We start from the raw sequence: 11,459 nt of genomic DNA on the forward strand, positions 1-11,459 counted from the left end.
TCAAGCCTCTCATGGAAACACAGTTTCAGGCCAAGCTCATACTGCAAACATATAAAGTCAAACATAAATATGGTGTAGGGATGCAATAGAATTGAACCAATTTAGTTGGATAAACTGAAATTGATCTAGGGTACCTTAGACTGCAACTTTTACCATCGTTACCATAGTAAATCCTATGATTCTATAAACAAGAATTTATCCTTCATTGAATGAACATAGTGCTTACCCACATCCACAAGAAGAAAGCAAGCTGGAAAGCATTCTGTAGAACATAAGTTAACCATTCAATAATCGATATTTCCATAAATACTCAGTGAATAGGATTTAGGAATACAATTTGTTAATTGAAATTTAGAATGCAAATCATTTTGATACCTAGAAAAGACTGAAATGGATCAAGAAAAGGATAAGTTGAGGGTGATTGAACCAAATCAATTTATTTGTTGGTTGCACAGTTGGGGTTCCTTTAACTACAACATGCCTCCCTTGAATTTCTAAGGCCAACTATGTTATTATAACTTGTAGCTTTGTTCCAACCAACAAAATTATCTGTGTATATTTTGGAGATAAAATGACATAAAACCCAAAGAATTCAATCAAAAAAATTGTCATGATTATTGACTCCTATTATTAATAATTCAGTGTCATATTAGTCCAAGATTTTTGTGCACTTACAACTAAGGGAACTAAAGAGAGCCAAAAGAATGACTACTGCCCTACTCATAGAAATAAATCCAACCAAAAAGAGGATGTTAGCTTAAACAACAACAGAAACTCATTTTAAGAATATGCAGATTGAAGTCATTGGAAGTAGAGATAGAGAGTTGAATACTTACCATACACATTGAGAAGCAAAAAGATTACAACAAAATCCCACAATGGAGGATTGTAGATAATGCAGTGAAGGTTGCGCATTAGGTAAAAATCAAGAGGAGGTTTTCAGAATAACTAGAGGGATGACAAAGCAAAGTTTTCTTGGAAGACCAAAACTTTTGTTAACAAAGGAATCTTCACTAACCTGATTCCAACAACCATCTTGAAGTCATCATCCAATGATCTCTTGATATATTTATGAAAATTAAACTTGCTAGTTGGATGAAGGTGAGCTTGTACAGTTCAAAGAAATAGACACTTTAGTACAAATCAGGTTTGCTACATGAATGATATGGGGATAGAAACAACCAAAGATGAAATAGTAAAGATAATTTTAAAATACAAGGTCTTACAATTATGAAGCCATGGTGCAAGGTCAGGTAATCAGTTTTAGTTACTGACAGGTGTCGAAAGAAGCATACCTGTAAATCTAAGTAAAGTTAGTGTTGAACCAGAAATGGATATTTCACAGTTAAGATTTGGAAGTATGAATTAATTACAATCCATTTAAGAACTGGTGTTTGGCTTCAGAAACTGATATGAGTCCTTGCAAATTAAGTTTCATGGGTTAATTTGAACCTTACAAGATCTGCTAGACCCAGAAAGCCAACAAAGCACTCAAAACTCAACACAATTTTCTCAATAGCCTCAAAAAATTACCCAATCCCCAAAATATTGATAATGATTTTACATTGTAAGTTGAAAGCATTACCCAATCAGCTTCCCAATTATAATCTGAAGAGTTTCCAAATCTAGTATCATTTATTACTTTTGAACCTGAAAGTATCCAGACGCTTGAAGAAACACTCTCCTAGACAAACCCTGTTTAAAGAATAACCAAAAGAACTCACCATTTGAAAACTCATAATCCAATGTTTGTGTTTCCCTTTCCATTGCTTTCCAATGCCTCATCTGGGCACCGGAAGGACTTACAGATACCAGAGTACTTGTAGATATCAGTTTTAACATAGGATCTGAATGAACGCAGATATCAAAACAGAAAAAATCAAAGGCAGAATTTAAATCGAATGATATTGAGCCTTTCACTTACTTTCGCTCTCCCTAAGCTAACAGTTAAGAGAGTATAAAACACATGGAGAACTAGCAACATAAAGATAAAGATATGGGGTTGGTTCATCCTGGTTTGGGAGACAAGAGGATAGGTACCCTGCGGACGAGCGTAGGGTAGTTTCCATAGGATGTGGGAAACCCTCGCTGACAAACATGGTAGTCCCCCTTCTGCGACCAAGCATGTGCTGGCTGGATGGTGTCAAGAAACACATGCAGACGGGCGTAGGGTAGTTTCCATAGGATGTGGGAAAACCCTCGCCGACGAAACACATAACAGGAATTGTATAAGACTACAACATCTGTGCAAAGGGAAACATAAAACTGTACCGTCTGTGTTGGTGCAATTAAATCAACGAACTAGGACAATCCAATCATCTAACGATGGATCAAACGACAAAGAATGATGACAGGTGTGCACCTAAGGGAGTTGGTTTTAGAGGGAAACGCTTTACGGCATAATTACTAAAGTTATGAGATTTTCAAGAAATTTAAACTTAATATTTATAGCAACTCTTACCAATTTAAATTAAAAAATTTTATCTCTAAAGATGAGGACAAAGAAATGTAAAATAAGGCTTGTGATCAAGTTACTTGTCCTTGGTGATTTACTCTATTGGAAATTCTCCCTTAAAGAGGCAAGTGAAGTTTTTTCTAGTAATAAAGATATAACATTTTGATGTTATTTTGGTTCTTTCTTTGCTATTGTACTGGTTTAGATTTAACTCTTTTTAATAATAAATATGAGTTAAATAATACACTTAAAATAATACAAATTAAATTATCATGAGATATTCACTAAAATTCATGTTTTTCACGTTTCTCCTAGCTAATATTACATCATGTTCACAATGATAAAGACATGTCTACTTTAAATAATTTAGTTACAAATACATAAAAAAATAGATATTTATTTTACATAATCTAAAGAGGAAACAAAAATGCATCACCAAGTCTATTTGAAACTCAAACAAATGCCTCTTAATCACCATCACAAATGCAGTGCGCTTGGTATGTTTTGATCACATCAGTGCTATCATATTTACCCAACGAACCACCTAAATAATATTTAAAAATATAGTTATATATCGGTGTGTTCAATAATGTGAATGTTCTGTCCCGGTGCGAAAATGTTATATATGCGCACCAATGCATACGTGTGATGCACCGCTACGAAAATTTAAATTTGTGAACCAACAACGATGTGTCATAGGTATGTGTGCACCATCTACGGTGCGGTTGTGTTTTAAAGAGCACCGAAGCCAGTGCATGACTGTGTTTTTGGTGCACCGATATATATATATATATATATATATATATATATATATATATATATATATATATATATATATATATATATATATATATATATATTTTAAGCTATGCTTCCATATTAATAAATACATTTTTAATTTAATAAAAAAATTGTATTTTATGTATGAGGTTGATGTATTTTATATGTCAATCATGTAGTAGAGATGTCAGCAAAGGGAGCAACAACAATTGGAAATACTTAGCGAAATAATGAAAACAAAAACATACAAAAATAATATAAATGATGAAATAACACAAGTACATATCACTCTCCATTGTCATCACCTTGATTATCTTCCTCGACGCTTGGCATGATAACATTGTTGTTCTCAAAAACATGTTTTGATCTAGGGTCGTGTCTTAATACGAACCACCAATCCCTATCTAACACATCTGGGTAAAAAAACACCTGGTTGCAATGTTTTGGGAAAACATAAGGCTCCTTAGCTTCATGCCACATCTTTCTAGAGTTGATAGATATCAACCCACTATCGCGATCTTCCTTTACATTATTCTGATCAAAGGTGTCCCATGACTTTCACCTAAGCATAACACATTGGAATGAAGAGAAGTCCACTTGAATGATTTCTTGTATCTTTCCAACGTAACCTAATGTCCCTTGCATTAGGTTTTGATCGCGGTGGCTAGCACGACTAGATTGGTCAAACTCGACTTCCACTCCACAATCTTGTGTCATGCATCCATCATCGACATCCTCCGTGCAAAAATGATGTCCATATGCCCACATAGATGGGAACAAATGCACCTACAAAAAGTGAAAAAATCACAGTGTCATGTGTCTAATAACCCGAACATAATTAAAAATATAAAAAATATATAGATGTTACAATTCAAAGGTGCAATATGAAGTTAAAATTGTACATAAAGAGATTATAATTACCGAGTTGCTGCACCCAATCCCTATGTTTAGCGCATCCTCTTCAGCACGCAGGTAATGACTAGATGCACCATATTTCTCTCTGACTTGATCAACAACCCAACTGTTAGGGCATGCCATTGGAATGTTTTCTTTTAAATGATCAAGGTAAGGCATGCTTCTAACATTCAACTGTTTGAATTCTTTCCTGTCACTGTCCCATTTCCTTTTCTCTTTTTATAATGTGACCCATGGTTTTGTCGCTTCGATATTGTAAAAAATGAATTTGTTGATGAATTCAATTTCTGAATTTGCTGGTGAAGTTTAGTGTGAATAGTTATTTTACAGTAATTTGACAAATGATGAGCCTGCACTTACTGTTTATCATTCACCTCTTTTCTTTCGTTTCGAGAAGCTCCCATTCCTTTTGTCTTCATCCCTTTCGTCATCCCAAATCGTTGCACCTGGTGTGTTGTTGATCTGTTTGATGTACTCACTAACATAATAGAAAGACTCATACAATATATACCCCTCTGTCATAAACCGCTTTGGTTTTGCCTTTTATCGAACAAAACTTTTTAATGTACCTATCTAAGAAAACATCCAACGATAAGAAACAACCCCAACTAATTCAACCTCATCTACTAGGTGAATTAGAAGATGAACTTGCAAGTCCATAAAACTCATTGGAAGTTCCTTCTCAAACATACAAGCAATCTCAGTTATCTCTTAATGCCAGTGGAATGCGAGCCATATGAATCTCCTTGATGTGATCCAATGTACAAATGCAGATAATTTAGATATGGCACATTGTAGGTCTTGGGGGAACTCATGGTTCACACACCCATGCACGAGTAGAGGATAAAGATGTTGCATAGTAAATAGTACATTATATAATTATAAAATATCCAATTACATAAAAATAAAAAAATAATAATAAAATCATGTTTTTGACATACATACTTTTAGAAGGTTAAAATAGTCCTACTTTTTCAACCCCGACAAACGATCATCCACAGTGAATCAGCATCGTAGTGAAGACCCATATAAAGAAGGCACCCTCACATTCATTATAACTTCATTTTCCAAAGAAAGATCAGTTTTCTTTAAAACCCATGGAACATCACCTTCTTTGAAAGACTAAGAAGGGCCAACCTCACCTCTAGTTTCTTGTCTTGGCCATTGTTTCTTTTTAGTTTTTGAAGAAATAAGATCTCCCCTAACAGCCAGTGTGTCACTTTCTTTCGATGATATGTGCCTCCATAAAGAAGATAAAACATTTTTAAATATATGCATAGGATCTAGTATGTGGGCAATCTTAAGATGCTCCCAATATGGGAGCTCATAAAAGACAATTTTCCTTTTCATCCCAATGGGCAATTTCTCAACATAGGTGTTGAAGAATTATGGGCTTCCCATTTGAATCAAACACTTCTGCAAACTCCTTCTCCTTCTCTATCTCATATGCTCTAAGCCATCCAACTGGTGTCATTATTACAGGCCTTTGGGTTCTCTCTACTTTAACATTGAAATCAAATGTTGCTCTTCTATATGGGTGTTCTTCTGAGACTAATACCCTAGAGAAATTAGACACTGGATTTTGTTGGTGTTCAGACCACCTAACCTTCATAGAAGGTCCACAACATTTACATCCATGATACCCTTTTGTTACAAGACCTGCAAAATTATTGTATACAGGCTGACACGTTAGCGACCATGAAGATATGAACAATTGCAACGAATTAAATTAATATGTGAAACAATATTGTTACTAAACAAATCAATAAGAATTTAATTTACCAGAGAAAACTCCTAAGCCTGGATAATCATGTATGGTGTAAGCACATATGCCATACAACATAAAACTCCTCTCTGTTGTGATGGGTCTTGATACATCATACACATGTATCCCTTCCCATAATTCCTTAAATTCATCTACCAATGGTTGTAAGTAAACATCCATATTCTTTGCTTGTCTTCTATGAGGGACTATGAGAGCCACCATAAGATGTTCATTCTTCACGAAAAACCATGGGGGGGTATTGTTATTGATCACTACTACAGTGCAAACAAAATAGTTGGTTTTTTGGAGGGAAAATGGGTTGACGTCACCCATGGCTATGCTGAGTCGTATACTTCGTACTTCATCCTTGTATTTTTTAGGCCATGTATCCTCTATATGCTTTATGGCTATTGAACCTATTGGGATTCACATAACTCCCGAATCACTTTGTGTGAGGCATGTCATCCCTGTAAGATAACTAATTCTTTATAATGAAAGAGTCTTTGAATCCTTGGTATTATAGGCACATGCCTTAATATATTATGAGGAGGACCATGTGATTTACTCGTTTTTTTTTTTTTATAATTACGGTACTAGTCATGCCCCCATTTTAGACATATCTCTTTGTCTGCATATTCTCCTCTATATAGAATACAATCATTCAAACATGCATGATATGATATGTACTCAACACCTAACATTTTCAACAACTGCTTTACCTCTTCGCAGCTACTCGACAAGGCATTATCACTCAAAAGAACCTTATCTTTGAATATCCTGCAGTTGGTGGGGAATATAATTGTATAATGTCAATATTTAACATTCATAAAATCGACATTTTAAAATTTGATTGTGTGTCAAAATACAAGGAACTTGCTCAATCATGCAAGTCAATTAACTCAATCTTTCAAAGAAACATGCATTCGACATGCCAAACTTTACTTTTACGTTGAATAGAAACATAATTGTCCTCAGCTGAGTAGAGTTTGACTTTCTGCTAGGTCTAAAGAGAGGGGTGGTGGAAGCAGATTTTAGGCTTTCGAATAAGGTATCAGTGATATGAGCATCATCCCCTAGCTCATCATTCTAGAATGAATCTAACAAAATTGCACCTATGGCAGTCATATCCTGTAAGTAATCATCCATACCAACCTCCATTTGATTGCCTCCATTGCCAACTTATGATGGTGAAATACTATTGCTATAGTCATTCCTAATTGGTGAATCAGACGTAGTGGGAACTGAATAGGTGGTTGATTCAACCATTATTTGTATGCTTCCTCTCCGAGTCTTGCTCTTAGTGCAACCTTTTCTCGATTTGACGTTGTAGTGGGGTGCACCAGAAGATGGTAGGTGGGTCGCTCATCATCACTAGAATCCTAATTTCAAAAAATATTGAATGTCATTAGTACAATATCAATGATATTAGTAAGCATGACAATGCAATTGGTTTGTTGAAATTTCAGTATACCAAATAATTATTACCATTGTTGATCTAAGATTGCGGCTAAAAGATGCCATGTTCCAATTGGCAGGGTGAAGAGGCTGTCCATTTTCATCTACCAATTGTTTGTGATATGCTACTCGTTGTAAGAGCTTTTAACGTTTTTGAAAATAACATGGAGTAATATTTTTTGCATTTGAACTCTATTATGAATCTCGATCCTACAAATATTTTGCATACATTTTTATTCAAATTAACATGGATTAAAATAAATAAATTCAATCAGATAATCGAAATATAAATAAAATCTGAACTTACTCGAGATGGAAAGGGAGAAATCTATGAAGGACTTTGATAAAAAACATGGAATGAGTTGGAATTTGAAGAATTTGCCATTTGATATTATTGGGATTTTTTCCATTTATTTGAGAAAAATCAGATTTTTTTTTTTTGAATATCTAAAATTAATCTCAAGAACCAGATAATCACAATCTGAATTTCAATATAGTTTTGAAATCATTTTTCAAGAACAAGGCAACTTTAAGAGGAAAATGTATACTATGAACTACTATAATTCATGTGGATGCATTCTAAAAGATAAATTGAGATTAATATGTGAAAATGAAATTTTAGATAGCTTTTAAACCACACCAGTACGCTAATTAGAATAAACCATGTTGGATGGTGTTGTCATTGATGTCAACCCATTGAGTTGACTGGGTTTTGACTTTGACCAAAAACAACTGTCATTGATGTCAAATGGTTAATGAATGTTTCTTAGTAATTGTCAGATTACATCAAGATGGCAGTTATAGTGTTGGATGGTTAAAAACCCAAGTCCTAGGGTTTGGGTTCCCTAAACTAAGGATGTACCTTCAATTCATCGAGAGTTTTTTCATTGAGTTTGGGTCGAAGATCTATGTCATTAGATTCTCCTCGAAAATATGTTTCTGTTGATATGTGGTACGCCCCGAGAGGCCTCCTAGTTTGAGAGATATTCACAATTGAAGTTGGTGACCCCATTTTCTGGGCTAAAACCCCAAGGGGTGGTGACTTGGCATAATTTTATTGGTTTTAGGCACAAACCCCACAAAGATAGTAACGTAGCATCAAATTATTAGTTGGATAATTTGGATGTCTTATTAATGAAACTCCTAGAACATTTGATGACGTGACACCTTTACATTAACCCAGATGGATTCTCTTCAAGGTTGTGCTTAGAATACACCTTAATCATTATTTGAAATCACAAAAGGCATTAGACTCCATCAAAACATCAAACTCCCATTTCCTTAGTTAAAAAGATTCTAAGTAATCTTAAATTTCAGCAAAAGAATTTACTTGGAGGACCCTACAAATATATTTTAAAATTATAAATCAAAATGTTAAGGGTCTTTAGGCCTAAAAGACAAATGATACTCGAAAGTCAATCTTATCTTAGGGCTTAAGAAACCATTCAATAACATTTAATAACACCTATTAAGAATTTACCTAAGCCTAAAGCCTCTCCAACATATATCCTATGAAGCTCTTACCAAACAATATTAAAACAATAAGGATAATTATTTAAAATAATAAAATAATATTAATAAAGATAAAAAGAAAAGTGTGACCCTAACGTCTATCTCCTAAGATCCCCTAACTAGCTTCACCACACACTATAAAAAGAGACTCCTAACCTCCAAAACATAACATCTCAACAAATCCTTTTATGCTTGACCTCTGAAATTACTCGACCTTCCTGAGGTAGATTAGCGAAATTTTATAAGGAAGAGAAGTGTGATTCCTGTGGCATGGGAAACGAAGAACTCTAAGGAAAATGAAGTGCAGATCTCTAAGAAAAATAAAGTTTTTTTTAGTAAGGATCTTGCATTGTTATCTCTTGATCCTGTGTAGTTTAAGGTTAAAACTTTCCTTTGGTCCCCTTACAAAGTTGCAAGTTTTGTTCTTAATTTTATGGATCCATTGGTCATGTTCTGGGCATAAACTTACTAGTCTAAAATCACTACAGTTGTGGAGCTCCTGTGAACTGTTACAAACCTTGATCACTTTATAAACATTCAAGACAAAGTCTTCAAGAAATCCATGAATTTTGTGGTGCGGTTTTGTTGTAACTGGCTCTGGCATAAAATAATTTTATGTCTACCCATATTCATATATGTGTGCGAGTCCTCCTTGTAAGCCAAAATCATTTAGAACCTACTCGGTGGGCATCTACAACACCTTTTTGCAAAAGTCAGATTTGAAGTCTCTTTGTTTAGACATTCATATCTAAAGGAGCAATAATTTTGTAGTAATATAGGTTTACTGTAACAATAGTTTAAGACTAAGGTTTTTGTCATTGTTGAAGCATAGTACACACATTGGTTATTGGGTTGATGATGCAGTAAACTTTGACACACTGTATCAGTGATCTAATAATGTGTATGGATAATGACATGTGTAAACACACCGTCCACTTGTCAATATATGACGTTGATTCTTATCATAAGGCAGTGGCAGTAAGCTCATATTAAATTGAACAATTTTAAGCACCATGCACTAAGATAATGATTGATTCATCATATTATTGAAAAACCTCTCATTGCAATTTTGAACCAAAACACATACATACTTTGTTCGATCTTACAAAGCTGTAAATGATATGACAATAAATTAACATGACAAGGACACATAGATAAATGTGGTATATACATATATATATCTATATATATATATATATATATATACATATCTATATATATATATATATATATATATATATATATATATATACATATCTATATATATATATATATATATATATATATATATATATAGATATGTATATATATATATATATATATACATATCTATATATATATATATATATATATATACATATCTATATATATATATATATATATATATATATATAGATATGTATATATATATATATATATATATATATATATATATATATATATATATATATATATATATATATATATATATATATATATATATATATATATATATATATATATATATATGGGCTTGTAAGTGACACTTAGTAACACAAATAATATAACACTTATTTTATGTGACCTTGTAGTAATAGACTTAACCATGACTTGACATCTGATATTACATTGACAATGATCTATGCATCAAATTTGTGAACAACAGTGCACATACACAATGAACCTATCTACCCTACAATGATATAACCTCGACATTTGGCTGTACTTAACTGAGATATCATATTTGACAAAGAATGATACATTGACATATTGACTGTGACACTTGTTCATCAATAACCTTTGTTCTATCTTGACTTCAGTGAACTGAACTTTGAAGTTAGTAAACAATGGTCCACTTACCTTGTTAAGATATTAAACTTGTTGCATGGAAAAACCTAAGTAATCCAACCACTGTGACCTTGGTTACCTTAATAACATGTAGTTTGACATAATCCTCATAATTGACACTTGACATACATTAAGTATTGTTGAAGTTATCAATTAATTGGACAAGGAAATTGTTCAAGCAGTGCAAGGGTTTAGTTTGGTCCTAGGGTTTAGAGTTTTATCCTAAGGTGTTATATCATAGGGTTTTATTGAAGAAAATGGTTGGATGTTCTTAGAGCAACACTTGGGTAAATTTGGACGTAAAACAAATTGGAGACATCTAGGATTCAGTATAAGAAGCATATTATTTTGACATTGACTTGTAAATTTGTTAATTGACAAGACACTTGGCAATGCTAAATAACTTGTCTGTAACAACGTATTGAGATGGGACAACGGCAACAATGTTTAGACTTATGCTCGTAGTTCTCTATGGACAAATCTTGAGAGCATTGGTAGTAGGTCATAGGGATGACCTGAGGCACCTTTATTCGTGCCATCATTTGATAGCAGTTCCAGATGGTTGCAGCATTGTGAGCAACTTGATATAGTGTGGCAGCATGATATATTTATTCTTGATGCTTATTCATTCATGAGAAGTTCAATGCAGTGATGTGCATTGGAAACCAACAAATGTGCAGTGATCTATGTGCAAAGTGACAATGGTTATACATTGATCACTATTCATTCATAAGCAGTGACATGCAGTGA

This window comes from Pinus tabuliformis, chromosome J, assembly GCF_031772625.1.
Source record: "Pinus tabuliformis cultivar Carrire ecotype Pingquan chromosome J, CPIR1, whole genome shotgun sequence".
Lineage (NCBI taxonomy): Eukaryota > Viridiplantae > Streptophyta > Pinopsida > Pinales > Pinaceae > Pinus > Pinus tabuliformis.